This window comes from Lissotriton helveticus, chromosome 8, assembly GCF_964261635.1.
Source record: "Lissotriton helveticus chromosome 8, aLisHel1.1, whole genome shotgun sequence".
Taxonomy (NCBI): Eukaryota; Metazoa; Chordata; class Amphibia; order Caudata; family Salamandridae; genus Lissotriton; species Lissotriton helveticus.
This window is the reverse complement of record NC_136069.1, coordinates 156,407,335-156,431,007: the sequence shown is the minus strand read 5'-3', so window position 1 is coordinate 156,431,007 and position 23,673 is coordinate 156,407,335. Positions and strand designations below refer to the sequence as shown.

Below are 23,673 nucleotides of genomic sequence, written 5' to 3'. Positions count from 1 at the left end.
CCGCTGCTCTGCCACCCATGGTGTGCCGCATTTACAAACAGATAGGACAAAGCTGCGTCAAAACCCTGCGCCTGCTTGAAGCAGGCATAGGTCTTGACGCAACATTGTGGAGATGGGGCACCCCTGAGCCTTGCTGGAGCTGCATCGCACTTGCGATACAACTCCAGCAATGCGCCACCTTTATGGCACAGATGCGTCACGCATCTGTGCCATTTTTGCCCCATGCTGCGCCGCATTGTAAATGCAGCACACCATGGGTGGCGGAACAGCGGCGCAGGATGACTGGCACATTCCTGGTGATGCGCCAGTCATCATAAATCTATCCCTAAGCTTCTTATCTTGTTAGAGATAAACTGCCATATGTATCATCAAAATATTTTGCATTTCCTAAATAGCGGATTTTAAGGAATAAATAGCGATTCTTTACCATTCCTAATTTGCGATGAGCAAATTGCTAATTGCAAATTACCCATTCATTTCCATGGGCCAGGAGGCCCATGGAAATGAATGGGTAATTTGCGATTAGCAATTAGCTCATCGCAAATTAGGAATTTTTCCAAGGGTGCAGGGGTGTCTCAAGAACACCCTGCTGCACCCCTGAAAAAGAAATTTGGGGGCATATGGCGCACATACATGCCCTAAGGGCATGTATGGGCATCATATGGCACCTTTTGTTTTTTGGAAAAAAAGCTTTTTGAAAAATATTCACAAATTACCACCAACTAGAAGTTGTTGGTAATTTGCAAATCCTTAATGGCATTTTTTGCATATTTTTTGTTTGATACATTGCATTTAAGGAATCGCAAAATTTGCAAATCCTTAAGTGCAATCGCAAAATAAGGAATAGCAAATTTTGCTATTCCTTATTTTGCATCAAACTTGTTTGATACATACCATTTGTCTAATTAGCATTCGCAAAGGCCGTAATTCGCAGAATTTTGGCCTTTGCGAATGCTAATTAGCTTGATACATATGGCCCCAAGTGAGGCCTGTCTTGCAACATGGTGCATCTTTTGCATCACTGCTGCATCGGTTTCATGTGGCACGTTTTTTTTACACCATGACACATCTGCCTAAATGCATCAATTTGTAATTTTGTCGCCTCATAGCAAATCTTTTGCACCGCCGCTGCATCAGAAAAGTGACGCACAGTGGCACAAAAGAGGCATACACCTATCATAAATCTGTCCCTAGCATTTTAAATGATTAATTCAGGATGACGATAAGGTGTGGCCTATCCAGAGGTTTGTTTAAGGTGAGACCTACTCAGGATTGCAGATTAAAGTTACGCTTGATGAAGAATACAGAGGAGATAATACATGTAAAGGCCTACCAATGAAGTAAGTGATGTCCACTTCATTGCGCCAGTCATCACAAATCTATCCCTAAGCTTCTTATCTTGTTAGAGATGAACCGCCATATGTATCATCAAACTATTTTGCATTTCCTAAATAGCGAATTTTAAGGAATAAATAGCGATTCTTTACCATTCCTAATTTGCGATGAGCAAATTGCTAATTGCAAATTACCCATTCATTTCCATGGGCCAGGAGGCCCATGGAAATGAATGGGTAATTTGCAATTAGCAATTAGCTCATCGCAAATTAGGAATTTTTCCAAGGGTGCAGGGGTGTCTCAAGAACACCCTGCTGCACCCCTGAAAAAGAAATTTGGGGGCATATGGCGCACATACATTTTAAAAACATTCCTTTACCTCAAAAACGATTTTCAAGTCATAATTTAAAAACACTGCCCACAGGGAAATGACTTAAAATGTCCTTAAGACACATGAAAGTGTTTTTTTAAAGCCTTTGCAACTTTTTTAGGTCACTTTTAACATGGCTATGTAACTCAAACAGTCAAAATCTAAATTTACCATGCACAGGTGGGATCATATTTACAAGGAATTTGCTCCACGGGGAAAGGTCTTTTAATTTAATATGGGAAAAATAACATCAGAGACACTAAAATGCCTTATAAAGAAGCATACACCATTATGTCCTTGTCATAAATTTTAAAACCATTCCTTTTCCCCAAAAACGATTTTCAAATCATAATTTGAAAACACTCCACATGGGGAAATGACTTAAAATGTCCTTAAGACACATGAAAGCGTTTTTTGATTGCCTTTGCAGCATGTTTGGGTCACTTTTAACATGGCTATGTAACGCAAATATTCAAAATCTAAATTTGCCATGCACAGGTGGGAGCATATTTACAAGCAATTTGCTCCACAGGGAAAAGTCTTACATTAAAATGGGAAAAATAACATCAGAGACACTCAATTGCCTTATAAAGAAGCATACACCATTATGTCCTTGTCATAAATTTTAAAACCATTCCTTTTCCCCAAAAACGATTTTCAAATCATAATTTGAAAACACTCCACATGGGGAAATGACTTAAAATGTCCTTAAGACACATAAAAGCGTTTTTTGATTACCTTTGCAGCATGTTTGGGTCACTTTTAACATGGCTATGTAACGCAAACATTCAAAATCTAAATTTGCCATGCACAGGTGGGAGCATATTTACAAGCAATTTGCTCCACAGGGAAAAGTCTTACATTAAAATGGGAAAAATAACATCAGAGACACTCAATTGCCTTATAAAGAAGCATACACCATTATGTCCTTGTCATAAATTTTAAAACCATTCCTTTTCCCCCAAAACGATTTTCAAATCATAATTTGAAAACACTCCACATGGGGAAATGACTTAAAATGTCCTTAAGACACATGAAAGCGTTTTTTGATTGCCTTTGCAGCATGTTTGGGTCACTTTTAACATGGCTATGTAACGCAAACATTCAAAATCTAAATTTTCCATGCACAGGTGGGAGCATATTTACAAGCAATTTGCTCCGCAGGGAAAGGTCTTACATTAAAATGGGAAAAATAACATCAGAGACACTCAATTGCCTTATAAGGAAGCATACACCATTATGTCCTTGTCATAAATTTTAAAACCATTCCTTTTCCTCAAAAACGATTTTCAAGTCATAATTTGAAAACACTCCACAGCTCCTATGCACAAAAAAACCCTGTCAGTACTAATATTTCACATTTTCTCCAATTACAATTTCTCAAAGAAACAAAATCTATTTGTAAAACACTTGAGACAAAGCAACATTTGAAAAACACAACTTTCTTCATAATTTTATCCTTAAAACACACTATTCTCTATCTAAATTAAAGAAATCTTTTCTCACCTTAGCAAATACTTTGAGTTTCAAAACAGTCTCAGAAACACACCAATTTGTCTTCAGCAGAGCAAAAGGTATGCACTCCAGAGTCTGCAGCTATCAAAAGCACAGAAATGCTGTAATTCTTCACACATATCTCTCATGTCACCCAATCAAAACTCTTCCCTCACTTTTTTTCAAATCAAAACCCTTCCCCCCTCTGCCCTCTCTGCTTTTTTTGCATAGCAACCACCTCTTGGAAGACCTCTGTTTGCAAGTTCACACAACAATGTTGCAATTGAACTCTGAACTCTCAGTGCACCTGCATATCCAGTGCATTCTTTCATTTAATGATTTTTTCTTGACCACTCAAAATACATCTTTCAAAGAACTCATCCATGCACCCTAACTTTCTGTTTTCAGCAATCAAAATCCACCAATCACTGTTACTGCTTCATTAACACAGAAACTCCACAGTTTTTTCATTTTAAACTCTTATTTTTTCAACTGCCATTTCATTGCCACACTTCATCTGACTGCAGGAGAACCTTCTCTCACCATGTTTTCTGTCTGGATTGTTGGACATAGTTACATCTATTGGGCTCAGAGGTATGCTGAGAACAGAAATTTACCTAACCTCAATTTACAAGATGTGGAAATTAAGTGGTTTGGCCACAGAGGATTAAAATGTCACCAATTGATACCATTGGTGAAAACCTTTATGCATTTGCCAAAACCTGACCTGTTAATTGTGCACTGTGGAGGTAATGATTTGGGCACTTTGACTGGGGTAGGTCTGGAAATGCTTTTAAAGGACACCTTTGAGCAATTAATGGCACTTTTTCCTCAGACTGCCTTGGTATATTCAAATATATGCCAAAGACAGAAATGGAGGTGGTCGAACCAATTTTGTCCACAAATTGAAAAGTCGAGGAAGCATGTAAACAAATCTGTTTCAGCTTACATGAGAGACCATGGAATGGGCTCCTTGTACAACAATAACTTGCGTTACTACATGCAAGATATCTACAGAGGAGATGGAGTTCACTTCTCAGATGAGGGCAACAGAGTTTTCATTCTGAATTTAAGACTGTGCATTGGTACCTACTTATAAGTACCTAAATGTACCATAAACCCAAAAGCTCTTCTCAGAGCTACCCTACATCTGATCACTCACAATTATTATTTTTCTCTAACTTTTTTCACTAATTTTCAACAAAGTACGCTCCCCGGGGCGCTACCCGGTACGCGAACCGGAAGCTAACCTCGCGAAATTTAAAAAAAATTTTTTTTTTTCGCACATATAAGCCTCCTCAGCCACCCTCAGAAAACCTAGGGGGTCAAGATAAGTCTACCGTGCCCCCTTCTACCCATTCTGAACATTATTTGCCCTCCATCTTGTATATTAAGTCGACCGAAACACAAAATGGTGGACTCCCGTAATGCTTAAGGTTCGCGTACCGGGGCGCTCGCCAGTTCGCGTACCGGGGCGCTCCCCGGGAAGCGCACCATCAAAAAAGGTGGGAAAGTAATTTACAGAAAAACGACTGGAGACACTCTCACCAAATATAGATTAGCTCATACTACATACCAATCCCTACCATTTTCACAAATTTGATTGAAATTCCATTTAGCCATTTAGCCTGTAGACCTCTCTAAATACCCTGAGGTAAATTACTTCACAAAACACATCTGAAGTGTTGGAATTGACAACCAATGAAAATGTTACTTTCATTTTCTACTTTTATTACCTGACATTTGATTGGTTATGTACCTGAATATATATAAAAAAAGAGAGGGAAACACAGCCATTTTGACTACTACTTCCTGAAGTACATTGCAAGTGCATTTTCACTGACAACTTAAACTTGTTTTTAATAGGTAAGATGTTATTTTATAAATTTGAAAGGAGAACTATGTTATGCACTTTAAATTAATTTGGGAAAACATTTTCAGATAGTTATATACTGTCCCTCTGTAAGAGTTAGACATTGAGAAAGGCTTTTTTATTATAATTATGGATTGATTTAGGTTTCTGTGCTATAATTATGAAATTACTTAGACTTCTTCACAGGCACTTTTTAATAGTACTACTTCACGCCTGAAACCATACAGTGCCCATAGATAACTTCTCTGTTATAAACTCACAAGTACCTGTCTGAACTTAAACCCAACAGTGCCCTATCTCTACTGATATATTTATTTTTTATGCAAATTACAGCAAGAAAATGGAAGGAGAGCAGATTATTTCCTTCAAAATTGTTCTGGAGAACAACACAGAAAAAGATATTGAGGACAATGATGACTCAGATTTCATGGATGAATCACGGGACCATGAATTAGTTCAATGTGTAGATGCAGTAGATTCGCTGATTGAAAATGAGGACATTTCCGACAATTTGTTGTTAAATGTTCTGTTAAATTTGGAAAAAGATTCACAAAAATAAAATTATTTAATAATCAAATATTGTTCGAGACTTTAATCATGTAATTCATAAACTAGTACCTAATTGATTATAATGTAAAGTCAGACTTATAGTATACTGTGCAACTTTTTTATGTTACATAGTAATTTTGCTCATAGTTACTTCCTTTCTCCTGTGATATTATCTCCAATGTGTATTTAACAACTCTTTTTCATCTCCTGCCTCCATGTTCTTTCTGCTTTCCTGACAGACTATGATATGGATTCCATATTCCACAATAACTTCTGAAACAACATGCAAGATATCTACATAGGAGACGGTGTATATTAATTTTTTGACTCTGCATTGGTACCTACATATTGCTACTTAAATAAAAAAAATAAAAAAAACAACAAAACGAACAATCAATAAACATACAATATTTTAAAAGTCTATCATTCTTTTTTCCTCATAGTACGCTCCCCAGTACGCTTCCCGGTTCGCGAACCGGGCGCTCACCACGCAAAAAACAAACATTTTTTTTTTTTTTTTTTTGCCCTGCGGGGTCCGTTTAAAGCCTCCACATCAAACCTAGGGGGTCAGGGAGGATCTACTATGCCCCCTTATGGTCATTTCCCCCTTTGTTTTGGCCTCCTCTTGTCTCTCGATCCTACCGAGAGACAAGATGGCGGCCGCTCCGGACTGTTTAGAATGTTGACAGACACCGGAGAGCCAATCAGCTTCGCTTCGCGAAGTTCCGTTACGCGTAAAGTACGCGAACCGGAGCGCTACCCGGATCGCGCTTACAGATATATATCTTTTTTTAAACGTTAATTTCTCAAAATCCACTGGAGCACATATATTGAGACCTAGCAAAGGCACATCGGGGGGAAAAAATGAATATATATCATATATATATATATATATATATATATATATATATATATATTACCTACTGGCGGTCGCCAGTAGGTATATATAGTTAGGATTTTTTCTCTATGGGATTTTTGAAAATTCTATGTCTAATAACCTTGGCGTTTGTGGACGGAATTGGCTGAAATTTTCAGGAAAATGGCACATTTTGTTTCTGAGCAGCCCTTGAAAATTTGGGGGGGGGTTCGTCAAGGGGGGGCCGAGAAAAAAGGGGGGTCCCAAAACGTGTTTTTAACATTGAGTTTTCCATAGGGCGGTTAGCCTCACTTTTAGCCCGAACGGCTGAATGGATTTGCACGAAACTTGGCAAAATTGTAGGGACTGGTAGCCCGATGTGCCTTTTGTAGGTCTCAATATATGTGCTCCAGTGGATTTTGAGAAATTAACGTTTAAAAAAAGATATATATCTGTAACAGCGGACCGGGCAGCGTCCCAGGACGCGTACTTTTCGCGCAACGGAGCTTTGTGAAGCGAAGCTGATTGGTTCTCTGGCGTCTGTCAACATTCCAAAAAGTCCGTAGCGGCCGCCATCTTGTCTCTCGGTAGGATCGAGAGACAAGAGGAGGCCAAAACAAAGGGGGAAATAACCATAAGGGGGCATAGTAGATCCTCGCTGACCCCCTAGGTTTGATGTGGAGGTTTTAAAAGGGCCCCGCGGGGCAAAAAAAATAATAATAATAATAATCGAACGGCTGAATGGATTTGCACGAAACTTGGCAAAATATTAGGGACTGGTAGCCCGATGTGCCTTTGCTAGGTCTCAATATATGTGCTCCAGTGGATTTTGAGAAATTAACGTTCAAAAAAAGATATATATCTGTAACAGCGCTCCGCTTCGCGTAACGGAGGTTTGCGAAGCTGATTGGTCATTCTGTCACTGGGCTATAGTTGGGCTACATCTGGCTGATATTTGGGCTACATTTGTTTTTTTGTGTGTCTGGCGGCCATCTTTGGGCTACATTGGGCTACATTGGGCTTCATTGGGCTACATTGGGCTACATTTGGGCTCCAACATATATATAGGCCAATGTAGCCCAATATATATTTTTCAAAGTTAATTCTCGTAAAAACCACTGGAGCATATATCTTGAGACATAGCAAAGGCACATCGGGCTACCAGTCCCTACAATTTTGCCAAGTTTCGTGGAAATCCATTCAGCCGTTCGAGCTAAAAGTGAGTCCAACCGCCCTATGGAAATGAAGGAAATGAATGGGTAATTTGTAATTAGCAAATAGCTAATCGCAAACTAGGAATGGTAAAGAATCGCTATTTATTCCTTAAAGTTCGCTATTTAGGAAATGCAAAAAACTTTGATGATACATATGGCGGTTCATCTCTAACAAGATAAGAAGCATAGGGATACATTTATGATGACTGGCGCATCACCAGGGATGTGTTAGTCATTCTGTGCCGCTGTTCCGTCACCTATGGTGTGCTGCATTTACAATGCGGCGCATCATGGGGCAAAAACAGCACAGATGCGTGATGTATCTGTGCCGTAAAGGTGGCGCATTGCTGGAGTTGTATCGCAAGTGTGATGAAGCTCCAGCAAGGGTCGGGGGTGCCCCTGTCGCAGGGTTTCTGTTCTCACACAGAACTGTGGACAGAGGATTGGAACCTCGGCGAATTAGGGTGTCCCAAAACTCACGTTAGTAATCAAAAACTCCTTAGCAAGCTAGGTACAGTGTCACATTGGATATAACAAACTCTCAATGTTTAGACAATCCAGAATATGAACTTATAGTACCTCGGGATACGTGGAACTCATGAACAGTCGGTCGTTATATATTTCTTAGAAACCAGAACATGGAGTTAAGAAGAACACATGTGTATTTGAAATGTTTATTTACTAATGCCGTCTTCTCAGGCGTAGTATCTTAGATAATACAAGTACACATATTATCAGTAGCAAAATTACCAGCATAGTTACTAGTACATAAAAAGCGAATGGTGATAGTATGTTAACATGCTGTAAATGAATAAGAGTTAGCAACACTTATAAGCAGCCGCGGGCCGTGGAGGGAGTTACGGTGAGGCAGGGAGGCGGGGAGGGGGAGAAGCAGGGTGGAGAATACAAGTACACATATTATCAGTAGCAAAATTACCAGCATAGTTACTAGTACATAAAAAGCGAATGGTGACAGTATGTTAACATGCTGTAAATGAATAAGAGTTAGCAACACTTATAAGCAGCCGCGGGCCGTGGAGGGAGTTACGGTGGGGCAGGGAGGCGGGGAGGGGGAGGGGCAGGGTAGAGAGGGCTCCACCCTGCTTCTCCCCCTCCCCGCCTCCCTGCCTCACCGTAACTCCCTCCACGGCCCGCGGCTGCTTATATCTCACCCTCCCTAATACACATATTATATTATTTGCTAAGAAGGTCTCTTTGTGTTGGTTTAGGGCGTGCCCATACTTTAGTGTCTTAGATTTGAAGGAATCACATCAGCATACACCAGCTCTCTCTTCATGTGAACCGCATCAACTGTTGTGTATGTGTGTTCGGCAAAGCAATATAAAACCCGCCTCATGCCCAGAATTGGCAGAAGTTGCACTTATGTTATGAGTATGAAGTCGTGGAGATCAGACCTCATAACAATTCTGTATCGTGTTGTTCTTGAAACTTTAGCACTCGCTGTACAGATATAATTTAACAAGCAAAGCAGATAGTAGAGCAATAACATATTATTCTCATGTAAACCACGATGAACTACTAGGTGGAAAGCTAAAGCAACAACTAAGTGTCGTGTGCAGAAGTTGCAAAAAAGGAAAAATGGCGTTTAAACCGGTAATGAGCCCATGCTAACTTAACACGGTGTAAAGATATCCAGGACCTAGATGACACCTCCCCATGATCCGGAAACGAACTGAATAAGATAATAGAAGTGCCATCTCATGAGAGCAGATTGCAAGTTTATATGTGGACGGTCCGCAAGGTAAAGCATTAAAAACTAGGAAAATTTAATGCTAAAGAAAAATAAAACAGCCAAGTACTTTATCGAGTCTTAAGCCAATAGGCAAGGTAAATAATAAAAACTTGACAAATAAGTCAATGAATTGTCAATGAAATGCTAGTACTCAGCATATCAAACATGAAAAAGGTCTATGACATAACTGTGTATGCAAAATAAGCTGCAACAGCCTCCAATAGGAAGTCACCGTCTTCATCCGAAAACAGTTCAGCCATCCAATTTAAAAGCGGAAAAGAACATACGTGCTCTCCCAGCACCGGATCCTCTATCACCATCAGAGGACAGCTCGGTGGGTTTTCAAGAAAGCTCTGTTCCAAGAAAGACTGTGCTGCCGCCAGTAAATTCCAGGGACCAATTAGTCCATGCATCAATGCCACAGCCATAATCCTTTCGCCAGGACAAACCAACTCGTGAGTAATGATAGGAGTCATCAGCTGATTAAAGTCGACGTCAGGAGAAACCGGTCCGCAGAGACACAAATCAATGGCCCAATCGAAATCACAGGTCAGGCAGTGAAATACAGGCTGGACACAGGTGAAGTAGGAGAATCGAAAAGATAATCCATATGCCGTGCTTAATATCGCCAACGGCATTGTGCCATAATATTCTAGCATGCGATTGCGGAACAGTGTCAGCAGCTGCAGGGTGGGAGGTTGCATAGGAGGGACATCCATATTTAAAAATGTAAAAAAGCACAAGAGCGTCCGCTGGTAATGCAAGTAAAAATGCCAATCCACGAAGCAGAGTGGAGAAAATAGAATGAAAGAAAGCAGGGATGACTCCAAAGATTTTCTCAAATGAAGTCACAAGACCACTGGTAACAACTTTAAAAAAGTGCGCCAGGGCCTTTGTGGAGGATGCGTTAAAGATAGTCCGAACCATCTTGCTGAAATTGAAAGGCAAATCTGAATTGAAAAGGGTCTGCACCTCTGTACGGGTGTTCGCTATGTGAAGCACGAAAGTTTCACGGGCCGAACTCAAGGCCACCTCTCTCTGAGACAAAAGAGCTCTTATTCTTGCCATGCCGTTGAAATCTCTCCCAAGGTTGGTATTTGTGGCCAGATTGAAAACTCCCTATGTTCATGTGTGGGAGGAAATAGAACATTTCTGCAGCAAATAACCTGTTCACTTACTGTTACGATAAAAGGAATACTTTTAATTAACTCAGAACAATCTTCATTATTGAGCATCAAATAACTACCATTTTCCAACAACTTGGGGATGATAGCAGGAACTGGCGTGCCTTGCAACACGCAAGCCATATTTGGTCGGTGTTTGTTGCATGAACCGTGTAACTGTATGTGCCTACACATTAGTGAATGATCTGGTGTCTCAGTGCATTCCTCTCCATTCAGATAAACTTCTTGATCATCTTTGAAACATCTGTATGTGTATGGAAGCGACCAGACCTCATGAAGAAAAGCACTACCTAAAGGTTCATAACGACCTATTGGTATATATTTCATACAATTTGAAAACTTATATAAAGCAAAAGGCAGCGTTATTAAACCGTGGATAAGGCACGTTGCCAAAAAACCCGCAATCCTCTGCTGATGATGTCACTGAGCATGTCATGAATGATGTAATATGTGACATCATCAGCAGTGGATTACGGGTAATAGTATCTCTAGTTTACTCCCCTATAGCTGTCTTTCTTTTAACATAAGTGTCTGTTTCCTTCCCTTATACTTACTGTTTTTGGTTCGCTTCCGGTTCGCGTACCGGCGAGCGAACTGGGAAGCGAACTAAGAGAAATAGAGGTTGGCACAGTTCCAAATATTGTACCAATTTTTTAATAACGGGGAGGTAGTTCTGAAAAGAACTTTTTTTTATTGTTTTTGTTGTTTTATATTTTTTTTATTATTTTTCAGAACATTTTTTTACTTTTTTTGAATTTTTCTGAACAGTTTTATATTTTTGGGGGGTTTTCTTGGAGGGGGCAATGAAAACGATTCATTGTAAAGGGCTCAACAGGAGCAACAAAACAAAAAAAAAGTATTTATTATTTTGGGCGTTTCGTACAAACTTGCATATGATAGTCAATAGCTCTGTTGATCAGAGTGATGCTTCTTTCTCCGTAGCAAATGAATCCATCGCAAAATACGCAGATGTGTTTTACTTCACCAAATCTCATTTGTATATTTGGCACCATCTCCCTGCCCTCTGGTCCCGTTACTTCCGGTACAACAGATCTTCTGGCCATAATAGGGAGATTATCTAGGTCGTTCCGAAACTGTGCAGCACTGTAGTTGTTAGGATGCCACCTAGTCATATGGCGATGCATTGTGTAGTTTCCGAAACTGTATTTTTTCTCGGTTCCTCTGGACAGTCTATCTTGACATATAAGGCAAGTTACGTATCTTGCATTTACTTTTTTCTGACCTTTGGGAATTTTAAAAAATTGCCAAATGAAGTTTTCTTTCCGGTGAGACGTCCTGGGTTCCTCAGGCAAAAACTGCCTCTCTTCCTGCTCTTCCTCGTCTTCCTCTTCTTCCTCTTCTTGCTGAATTATAACTTGAGCAGGTGGTCCACTCTTCCTTGGATGTGGTGGAGGTGGTGGGGAAGCACCAGCTGAAGCTACTAAAGAAGCCATTGCTCAGTGATCACAAAGGGTCTTTCTCTCACAATGATGAAAGTCAGAGTGAGGAAAGAAGGAGGGATTTTCATCATTTGGGAAAAACAAGAGTTCTCAACCAATGAAAAGTGTTCATTTTAGATTATATGACCTAGTCTTACATCATTAGGAAACCAAAAGTGAAATGAACCAATGAAAAGTGTTATTACCAAGTCACATGACTTGCTGTGTTTACGTTAAGCGCTTTGCAGGGCCTCCCGGTTTGCTTCCAGAAACCTGCGCTTTGCGACTCGCTTCGCGTACCAGTTCGCTAACGTAGCACGTCATATGACGTATCACGCGACAACGTGAAACGTCATGCGGACGGGAGGCGTCACGATGTTGTTTTCTAACGCGGCACTTGCGGTAAAGAAACGTTTACCGGCTCGCGGTCTATTTCGCGGCATCAAGGTCAGCTAACGGGAAGCTTCCCGATTCGCGAAGCGGGAACGAAGAAAAAAAAATATTTAAAAAAAAAATTATTCATAAACATATAAAATATATTTTTGGATTTAAAGAAGAATACATTTTACAGCCACAGATATTAGCTGTTAAAAAACCAATGAAATTCACTGAAAAAACCATAGGTTATAGACCATATATAGTTAGGAATTAGCATTTACAAAACCTTGAAAATTCACTGAAAAAACCATAGGTTATAGACCATATATAGTTAGGAATTAGCATTTAGAAAACCTTATTTTACTCACACAAAACCATTGAAATTCCATATATAGTTAGTTGCACTAACTATATATCGCGCACCCGCAATCCACTGCTGATGATGTCACATATTACATCATTCATGACATGGTCAGTGACATCACTGATGACATCACTGATGACATCTCAAATGACATCACTGATGACATCTCAAATGACATCACTGATGACATCATCTAGTGTCTGTGTGTTTTTGTAAAGTTTAAATACGTTTTACATATTGAAGAATGACTGGATGTATGGAAGACTGAGTGTGTGTGTGGCTGGCTGGGAGGTGTGTGACTCTGTGCATATCAATGTGTACTTGTATCAGTGATTGTATAAGAGAGTAAGTATGTGTTAGTATATGTGTGAAAAGTATGGTGTTCTGTGTTTAACTATAGATGAGGAAATCGAAGTGTGATTGATTCTTCACAGGACTGACTAGGTGTATGAGTGCATATGATAGTGTTCTAATAATAACTGACTGTATGTATGAGTAATTGTATGGGTGAATGAGTGAATGTGTGTGTAAACGTACGAATCAGTGAGTGCGTATGTAGTAACTGGTATTGGTGTGTCATGATGTCATCAGTGATGTCATTTGAGATGTCATCAGTGATGTCATTTCAGATGTCATTAGTGATGTCATCAGTGATGTCACTGAAGTATGGTGTTCTGTGTTTAACTGTATAGATGAAGAAATGGAAGTGTGATTGATTCTTTACAGGACTGACTTGGTGTGTGAGTAACTCCATGGATGAGTGGCAGTGTGTGACTGTCTGCATAGGTGTATGAGTGCATATGATAGTGTTGTAATAATAAGTGACTGTATGTATGAGTCATTGTATGGGTGAATGAGTGAATGTGTGTGTAGACGTAGGAATCAGTGAGTGCGTATGTAGTAACTGGTATTGGTGTGTCATGATGTCATCAGTGATGTCATTTGAGATGTCATCAGTGATGTCATCAGTGATGTCATTTGAGATGTCATCAGTGATGTCATCAGTGATGTCACTGACCATGTCATGAATGATGTAATATGTGACATCATCAGCAGTGGATTGCGGGTGCGCGATATATAGTTAGTGCAACTAACTATATATGGAATTTCAATGGTTTTGTGTGAGTAAAATAAGGTTTTCTAAATGCTAATTCCTAACTATATATGGTCTATAACCTATGGTTTTTTCAGTGAATTTTCAAGGTTTTGTAAATGCTAATTCCTAACTATATATGGTCTATAACCTATGGTTTTTTCAGTGAATATATGATATATATAACATATTTATATATTTATTTTTTATACATATGTATATGTGTGTGTGTGTGTATATATATATATATATATATATATATATATGTATATATATATATATATATATATATGTATATATGCATGTGTGTGTTAGGGAACTGTGTTTTAAGGGGTTAGGGTGGGTGTTCGTTTTTTGTTGGGATGATAATTTTTAGGGTTAAGGGTGGGTATGGAATTTTGGGTGGCAAGGGAACTTTTAGGTTTTAGAGTTGGTATGGGTTTTTGGGTGGCAAGGGAGTTTCTAGGGTTTAGGGTGAGTATGGGATTTTGGGTTGCAAGGGTATTTTTAGAGTTTATAGTGAGTATCGGCTTTTGGGTGGTAATGGCATTTTTAGGGTTTAGGGCGGTTATGGAATATTGGGTGGCAAAGGAATTTTTAGGGTTTTGGGTGGGTATGGGATTAAGGTTTGAGGGTTGTTATGGGAAAAAAGTATATATATATATATATATATATATACTAGCAGCCCGCCCCGACCTTGTCCGGGAGCAATCAGGCTTCCCCGACCCCCGCCCGCCCCGACATAGCAGCCTGTCCCGAAATGAGTGTTGAGGGCCCCCGCCCGCCCCGGCCCCCGCCATGAGTGTTCAGGGCCCCCGCCCGCCCCGTCCCCCGCCTGCCCCGACCCTCGCCTGCCCCGACATTGTCCGTGGGTCCCCCGGAGCCTTACCTCAGCCGCCGCTCCTCCCCCGCGCTCCACAGTTCACCGCTCCGCCGCTCGTCACCGCTCCTCCCCGCCTGTCCGCCGCTCCTCACCGCCTGTCCGCCACTCGTCACGCCTCCTCCCCGCTTGTCCGCCGCTCCTCCCCGCCCCATGTCCGCGGCTCCTCCTCGCGCTCCTGGACGCCGCTCCTCCCCGCACTCCTGACGTCAGCATGCAGGTCGCGGCCGGCACTTCTTCCACGGGACTACTTTTTTTTCCCGCTAAATTTTTTAAATGTATATTTTTTAACTTTATATAGCCTATGTCCATCTGCACACCCTGACGATTACAACGATGTATCAGGTGTGTGGATTGGTGCTGTGGTTCCCGAGTTTACCCGCCTCAAAGGTTCAAAGTTCTTCCTTTATAATAGTAGTATAGATATATATATATTATGCAATGTTCCTGGTCGCCAGTACACAGCGAGGAAAGTCAGGTGTAGACCTCAAAGTCGGCTCCACACACTCGCAGCAATCAGGACATGGTAAACATTTTTCAAATGAAGAGTAGAGTGAAAATGTATTCAATCCATGACTTGTTTCGCTCACGAAGGAGCTTGGTCACATGATGCGCCCCAGAGTGCATTGCAAATTTATAGTAAACACAAAAGTAAGCGAGAAAATAAACCCACACCTAGAGTGATAAAAATAAAAAACAGACTTTTCAAAAACACAGCTTAAAAATAATCAACATAATGTTGAATGAGACTCAGACATTCAAAAGAATCTAATTTGGCCAATTACTGTGCATAAGTCCACAAAAATATGGCAATAACGTTAAGACAAGTGTCAGAACGATGAATATTGAAAAAGGCAGTTGATACATTTTCAAATAGCAGCATTTGAAAGAATAATAACGACCAGTGTCATATAGTGACTGCACATTTCATGATTAAATAACAATTCTTAAACACTTCCTAATGCATTTGCCAAATTTCAATTCCTAATGGATTAAGTCAATTTGGTCAGTAAAATTTCTCAGCCATAAAAAACCAAGTCTACGTGAATAGTCTCCTGAAAGCGGCGTAGATGCTGACAAAAAAGTGCATACGTGCTGTACAATTAGAAGATTCTCATGGTGTTAAGAATAGTGCAAATATAAAAAGATTTTTTTTAATTAAGTGCCTACAGCTTATGAGGCAACTGGAAAGAGAAAACAAACCACTTCATGATAAATAGCAACATGATTATATCTGTAAAAAATTATTTAGATAATCATTGATAAAGAACATAAATAGGAGTAACCTTTAGTCGATATGCATTTAACTAATACCACATTAAAATGGAATAGAAACACTGCTGTGCAATGAAACGAAATACCCCAATTATTCAACCCAAAAATCAGTCATGTATTAAATGATCCCAATTATTCTAATTAGTCATTTATATATGGCTTGAAGCTAGAATTGAGAGATACTGTAAAAACATATGCATTATACTTAGAGGAAATTGTGTAAATCCTCCGTTAAATTTAATCCGTTAGGAGCCCTGGTATCGAGAGATAAAATAAAGTGGGATTCTTTCTGTCGTAATGATCTTTCACGGTTCCCACCCTGTCCGGGATGTGGAACAGAACATAAAACAGTATATTCAAGATCTTTCAGTCACTTATTGTGAACAGCCCTGAAATGTCTTGCCACCGGATAATTGGTGTTGGAGTTCACGATGGCCCTTATGTGCTGCAAGATACGTTTATGCACAGGGAGTTTAGTGCTCCCTATGTATTCAAGATTGCAGGTGCACTTCAATTTATATATGACAAATTCAGACCTGCATGTTAAATATTCTTGAATGGGTATTTGAACCTCACTAAAAGCTGTTGTACATTTGAAGAATCCCATTTTACTGAGCCAGGACTTTTTAGGAGGAACCTCAGGCATAGGTCTGTCTAGGGCATCACGCATGGAAGGTGCCCTCCTGAATGGAATTGCTAGTAAACTAGGCATGATTGGTCCCAAGATATTGTCAGTTAAGATAATACGGCGGATGGTTGATTCTTGGGCACAAAAGGTGGTAATTAATCTTACTGAGCATTCAGTGGTGTTGGAAGTGGTTTCTTTAGGAGCTAATAGAACTTCCCGACCAAGTGACTTTGCTTTAATTAAAGCTTGATCAAGGATTTTCTGAGTATAACCCCTGTTACGGAATCGCAGTACTGAATCAGCTAGACAAATATCAGCTGTTGCCCTATCACTACATCCGTTGAATGCGGATAAACTCCCCATAGGGGATACTGTTGATTGTGTGAGTAGGATGAGCACTCCGGGCATGAAGAATTGAATTGCCTGCTGTGGATTTACGGTGAAGTCTAGTATTAAGCTCATCATTGTCCACATAAAGCTGTACATCTAAGAACTCAGCCAACTTGTTATTAATGGTGCCCATGAATCTAAGATTGAGTTCATTGGTGTTAATATCATGTACAAATACTAGCGCTTCTTCAGTAGACCGCCTCCAGATTATGCACCCATCATCGATGTAGCGACAATAATGGACAATGTTTTGTCGCCAGTGTTGGTGTGTAAAACTGAGCACGTGATCCTCCCATAAGCCAACATGTAAGCATGAATAACTGGGGGAGAAGCACAAACCCATTGCCACACCACGCAACTGCTGGTAGATGTTACTCTGAAATCTGAAGAAGTTTGAGGTGAGACAGATTCTGATCATTTCAATCAACATCTCATTGTGACCCCGAAAAATTGCATCACGTCTGCTCAAGTAATATTGGACAGCTCTAATACCATGGTGATGATTGATGGAAGTGTACAAAGATTCTATGTCCATCACCAAAAATAAATAGTTAGAACACCAATTAACATTCTTGATCTTAACTAAAAAAATCAGTCGTATCCTTCAAATAAGAGGGTAAATCTGTCATATGTGGCTGGAGATAGAAATCCACATATTTTGAGATCTTTTCATCCATGCTACCTATAGCAGAGATAATCGGACGACCAGGGACAGGGGTAACCAACTTATGAACTTTAGGGAGGAAATACAGGATGGGAGTTATTGGATGTTCTACATTTAAAAATGTAGATTCATCCTTTGTAAGTAAGCCCATTCTATACCAGTTGTTGATTTTTTTGCGTGTGATTTCATCACTCTTATGCATCGCAAATTGTGTTGATAAGGCATAGCATGAACAGTCAGACAAATGTCTTTCCGCCTCAATCACATAATCAAGCCGTGACCATAGTACCGTATTACCTCCTTTGTCCGAATTTTTGATTATAACATCACTGTTACTTTGTAGTTTTTTAACCAACCGATGGTATTGGCTGTTATTATAGAGGGTTTGCTTGATGTTATTGAGAACTTTTCTGTTGAGTTCCTTAAGCTCTACAATGACCCTGTCACTGAAAACGTCCACCACATCCCTGGGCATAAGTGGAAGGAAAGTTGACTTAGGCCGGAATAGAGTGGGAGCTGGTGTGTTGAGATTTATAGTCTGACTGACTGTAGGAGCAGGTTGTGAATCATCTTCACAGGCAAGATCTTAAAGATTCTGAAGAACAGTGATGTCCATCACTCACATAGATGTTGTAGTATCTTCTGCTGCAATATCATTAGAAGTTTTCTTGCGCGAAGAATTGAGTTGGAAATACTTAATAAGTTTGATTTAACGAATAAATTTAAAAACATCAATGCGAGTTTGGTTGTACGATAATCTGTTGCTAGGACAAAAAGTTAACCCTAGTGATAGTAATTGTTCTTCTGCTTTAAGTTCAAGTTCAAGTTCAAGTTCAAGAATTTATATAGCGCACTACTCACCCATAGGGTCTCAAGGCGCTTGGGGAGGGGGGTCATTATTTATCAAATATCCAGGTTTTAAGTTCTTTTCTGAAGGAGATGTGGTTCTGTGTAAGGCGGAGGTGAGTGGGGAGAGAGTTCCAGGTCTTGGCTGCCAGGTAGGAGAAGGATCTACCTCCCATGGTGGATCTTTGGATATGCGGAACTGCTGCGAGGCCTTGACTGGAGGATCTTAGTTGGCGGGTGGGTGTGCAGAAGGTTAGACGAGTGTTGAGGCATTCGGGCCCTAGTTTGTAGAGGGCCTTGTGTGCGTGGGTGAGGAGACGGAATGTAATTCTTTTGTTGACGGGAAGCCAGTGGAGGTCTTTCAGGTGTCCGGTAATGTGATCTTGGTGAGGGATGTTCAAAATGAGTCTCGCTGATGCGTTTTGGATGCGTTGTAGTTTTTTCTGTAATTTGGCTGTCATTCCTGCGTAGAGGGTGTTTCCATAGTCTAGTCGATTCGTAACCAGTGCGTGGGTGACGGTCTTTCTTGTCTCGGTGGGGATCCAGTGGAAGATTTTTTTGAGCATAGGGAGTACGTTGAAGTAGGAGGATGATACGGCGTTGACTTGTCTGGTCATCGAGAGTGAGGAGTCGAGGATAAAGCCAAGGTTGTGTGCGTGGTCTGTGGGTATGGGTGCTGAGCCCAGATCCGAGGGCCACCATGAGTCGTCCCAGGCAGAGGGGGATGATCCTAGGATGAGCACTTCCGTTTTGTCTGAGTTAAGTTTTAGGCGGCTGTGTTTCATCCATACGGCTACCTCTTTCATGCCTTCGTGAAGATTGGTTTTGGCGGTCTTGGGGTCTTTGGTGAGGGAGAGGATCAACTGTGTGTCGTCAGCGTAGGAGATGATGTTAAGGTTGTGTTGACGCGCGATGGAGGTGAGTGGACTCATGTAAACGTTGAAGAGGGTGAGACTGAGTGATGAACCTTGTGGTACACCGCAGATGACTTCGGTGGCCTCTGATTTGAAAGGGGGAAGTCGGACTCTCTGAGTTCTTCCAGCTAGGAACGAGATGATCCAGTCCAAGGCTTTTCCTTTTATGCCGATGTTGCTGAGTCGTTGTATGAGGGTGTTGTGGCAGACAGTGTCAAAGGCGGCGGAGAGGTCGAGTAGAATGAGGGCCACTGTTTCTCCGTTGTCCAGTAGTGTACGGATGTCGTCTGTTGCTGCGATGAGGGCGGTCTCGGTGCTGCGTTTGGCTCGAAATCCAGATGTGAGGGATCAAGGGAATTGTTGGATTCGAGGAAGGCGGCGAGTTGGCTATTAACGGCTTTCTCGATGACTTTGGCCGGGAATGGGAGGAGGGATATGGGGCGGTAGTTTTTAAGCTCAGATGGGTCTGCTGTGGGTTTCTTCAGGAGGGCGCTGACTTCGGCATGTTTCCAGCTTTCTGGGAAGGTAGCAGAGTCGAAGGAGCAGTTGATGACATCACGGAGATGGGGTGCGATGATGGAATCTGCTTTGTTGAAGATGTGGTGGGGACATGGGTCGGTTGGCGAGCCAGAGTGGATGGAATTCATGAGGCGGATGGTGTCTTCAGTGGTGATTGGGTTCCAGGTGCTGAGGTTATTAGAGGGCGGTTTAGGGTCAGAAGGGGGTGGAGAGGATTGTTCGTTGGAACTGTTTTCAAAGCTGTTATGTATGTCGGCGATTTTGTTGTAGAAGAAGGAGGATAACGAGTCGCAGAGGTCTTGGGAGGGAGTGATGTCGTTTGAGGCTGCGGTGGGGTTGGTGAATTCTTTGACGATGTTGAATAGTTCCTTGCTGTTATGTGCGTTGTTGTCGAGTCGATTCTTGAAAGCTGATTTCTTGGTGGATCGAATCAGCTGGTGGTGTTTGCGGGTGGCTGTCTTGAAGGTGGTCATGTTGTCAGTGGTTGGGTTTTTTCTCCATGTTTTCTCGAGAGTACGGCATAGCTTTTTGGATTTCTTAAGGTCATCGTTGAACCAGGGGGGCCTTTTTGCAAGTGTTATGTCAGTCAGATTCACAACTGTGTTTTCCATGGCCGACATTACTTTCTCCAATTCTTTTTTGCCTTGCTTTGTGTAGAATTTTTGTTTATGTTTGCGTTTCCTTGAGCGCCTGCATTGGCTGCTGGATTTCCTTGCTTCGGCTGAGGTTTGCGGGGGCGCAGGGAGTACCTCCGGTCCTCGCTGAAAAAATTGTATTCATCTATCAGTGAAAAGTTAGCTAGACTCGCTAAACCGGGTGGTTGTATTCCTGGTCTATTGTCATCAGTCACTATTTGATGTTAATGAATTCAGAGACACTGCATCAATTTCAACTTCCATATAGGACATTCAGCTTGACCCCGCTGTTTGGTTTGGGGTTTGTTTGCTGTTGCTAGTAAGTGCCTTACGTTTGTAGTTGTCGTACTTCCGGGCAAACGTAAAGATTTTGCCCGTGGCATAATCATTTTTATCGCGAGCGAACTTAAACATTTTTCGCTCTTTGATCGTTTCCTCTAGCTTCTTGATGCGTATTTCAATTTCGGCTTTACTTTTACTGATGAACTCTGTCCCCCCAGTGGCATCCAAGAGATTATTAATCCGATCTATTTCCACCAGAAGTGCATCGCGGTCAGACTCCGCGTATTTGATCAAAATATGAATCATATTCATGGAGCTTTTAAGATTGTTTTCAGCCCATTCCTTCAACATCTGTGGATTGGGATTTTCATAAGTTGGCACAATTAGAACACGCAAACCGCGTGGTACTCTGTTGGCATCACAATATTTTTCTAGTGGCTTCTTCTCCCACCACTTTGACAACTCACTGCGCAGCAGTTTCTCCAAGGTTTTGATCAAAGATTTAGCATTGTTATTTTGGTAGTTGCCATGCTTGGTTGTTCATTCACAACAACTGGAAGGTTTTCAAACAGCGCCTCCGCTGCTGTTTCACGATTCCGGAGCGCGTCACTGGATATCATCTTGTGTGATTTTAATAATTTTACGGCATTCAGAAGAATATAGCCGATACTCTGCTCAAAGAAAGGTCCTGGCCACAATTATCGCATGGAGGTAAATCCTGCAACCCGCTACTATCACAATGAGGGAAAGAAAATACATGCCCACAGGAGGAGTGTCGGGCTATTGCTCCGAGGTCCCCGCACTTGGGCTGGACTATTCAGTGCTTATGACTTTGATGAGTATACCCCTGGAAGAGAACCAGGATTACAGGTAAGTAAATTATCCATGTGGAATCTGGCTTCATCATGTTCAGGAGAGTCACCGTCAACCAAATAGATTTTGAAGAATCGTACGGCTATTCAGTTCACTGTAAATAATAAAATAATATTTACATGGGTATACTTTTTATTTTTAGGAAAAGTATATCTGATATGCTCTTGCTACCGAAATAAATTAGTTTAAACTGAAAAGAAAGGCAACTGAGGCATTCGAAAATAATAGGTAAAGAACGTGCAGTACAAAACATTATTACTCTAGTGAATTGGTAATACAACACTAGTCCTAGACTGACATCTACTGATCCTTTAAGGTAGTACTGACTAGTTATCTGAATTTAGATAAAAAGAATTCTGAAGGATTAAAGCATAGCTATTTCATCAGAAGCCAGAGAGCCTGAATAAATTATACACTTTAAACAGTTAAGAAAACATACGAAATATGTGCTTTAATCTGAATAATTTATAACCCTAAACGTTTTAAAATAAAAAATGGCGTCTTGTTTTCAAACAATTGCCCCTTTATATGCCAAAGTTGTAAGTACATGCAAGACTGGATTTAGATGAGATTGAAAGATGTCTGAAAAGTGACTGCGTTGACCCTCTTTTAGCTCAAGTATATTTATCATTTGGAAATTAAGGCACTAATCTATGGTTACCTTTCCTGATCTAAAGCAATATTATAAGTTGGAAAGTACATTATGCTGTTCTAACCACTCAGGCAGTTTAGCAAGTACAATTCTTCCTAGCACCTTGACTGCCGAGTCAATGAGAGATATTGGCATGGAGCAATGAGGGTCAGATCTGACACCTTTCTTGAAGACTGGGATGATGGTGGACACTGGCCAGGATGTTGGTAGACTGGTCGTACATGCTGCTTTAAATATATGTGTTAAAAGGTTGGACCACATAGGGAGATTTGTCTTACATAAATCCACTGGTAAAACATCTCGTTCGGGAGCTTTATTATTTGACAATAATAAACTAGCCTTGGTTACTTCTCCTTCAATAAAAACCAAGGTATAATTACCTCAAGCATATTCAGGAACAGAAGGGGTTGCTAATTCTATGGGGATGCCGTATATGTTCTGAAAGTGTGTAAAGAAGAATCAATTGGGCTAATCATAGAGCCTGAAACAAATGGTCGATTTATAATCTCCCAAAACAAAGCATTATTTTTTAAGACATCCATATGCAATAAATCATTCCATGCTTCCATTATGATGATATATTTGAGCATCATCATTATATATTATTGGGAGGATTTCTGGGTCAACCAGTAAATCTACCAGGTGAACATCCAAACATATAATGTCAAATAACTGCTTATTGCTCACCTAAGAGCTCAAGTTTGAGGAAAGCAGGCAAATGCTAAAAACCCTGAACAAGGGTAAAGCACTGAATTAAAAGAAGCTGGGATGTGAATGCTAGATCCATTACTATGCCCCAGTGACACTCAGCAACACGAGCAATGTTGACAAATGTTTCAAAACATTTTCCCTGACTTTAGGATTGGGTGGGATATTGTTCAGCTCATGACACCAATACTACTGACAGTGTGCTTGTCAAGCACGCATTCTATACGCTGAGGCAGTCTTTTGCTGTGTATATACAAAGCTGGTAGCAATGAGGCAAGATTTATTTTACCTAGCTTTTAAACACTAATGCTTTTACCAGGACAGATTGCAAATTAATCCTTCAAGGCATATTGAGAAGATAGGGACTGTTATTTTCTTTAGCACATTTGGTTTAAGAAATCGGTGTCTGAAGCATGCAATGACTGACTCCTGGCCTCTTTAGAGACTATTTTCATTCACAGTGATGTCATAAACTTGAAAAATGCCTCTGGTATTCCAGAATATT

The 23,673-nt window shown here is 40.7% G+C and overlaps 1 long non-coding RNA gene across 2 annotated transcripts in view; it reads right to left on the bottom strand.

The window, feature by feature from the left end:
* LOC144771522 (uncharacterized) overlaps window positions 1-23,673 on the bottom strand; it is a 531,127-nt gene that overhangs the window by 237,248 nt on the left and 270,206 nt on the right. The gene's annotated exons all lie outside the window — the stretch shown is intronic.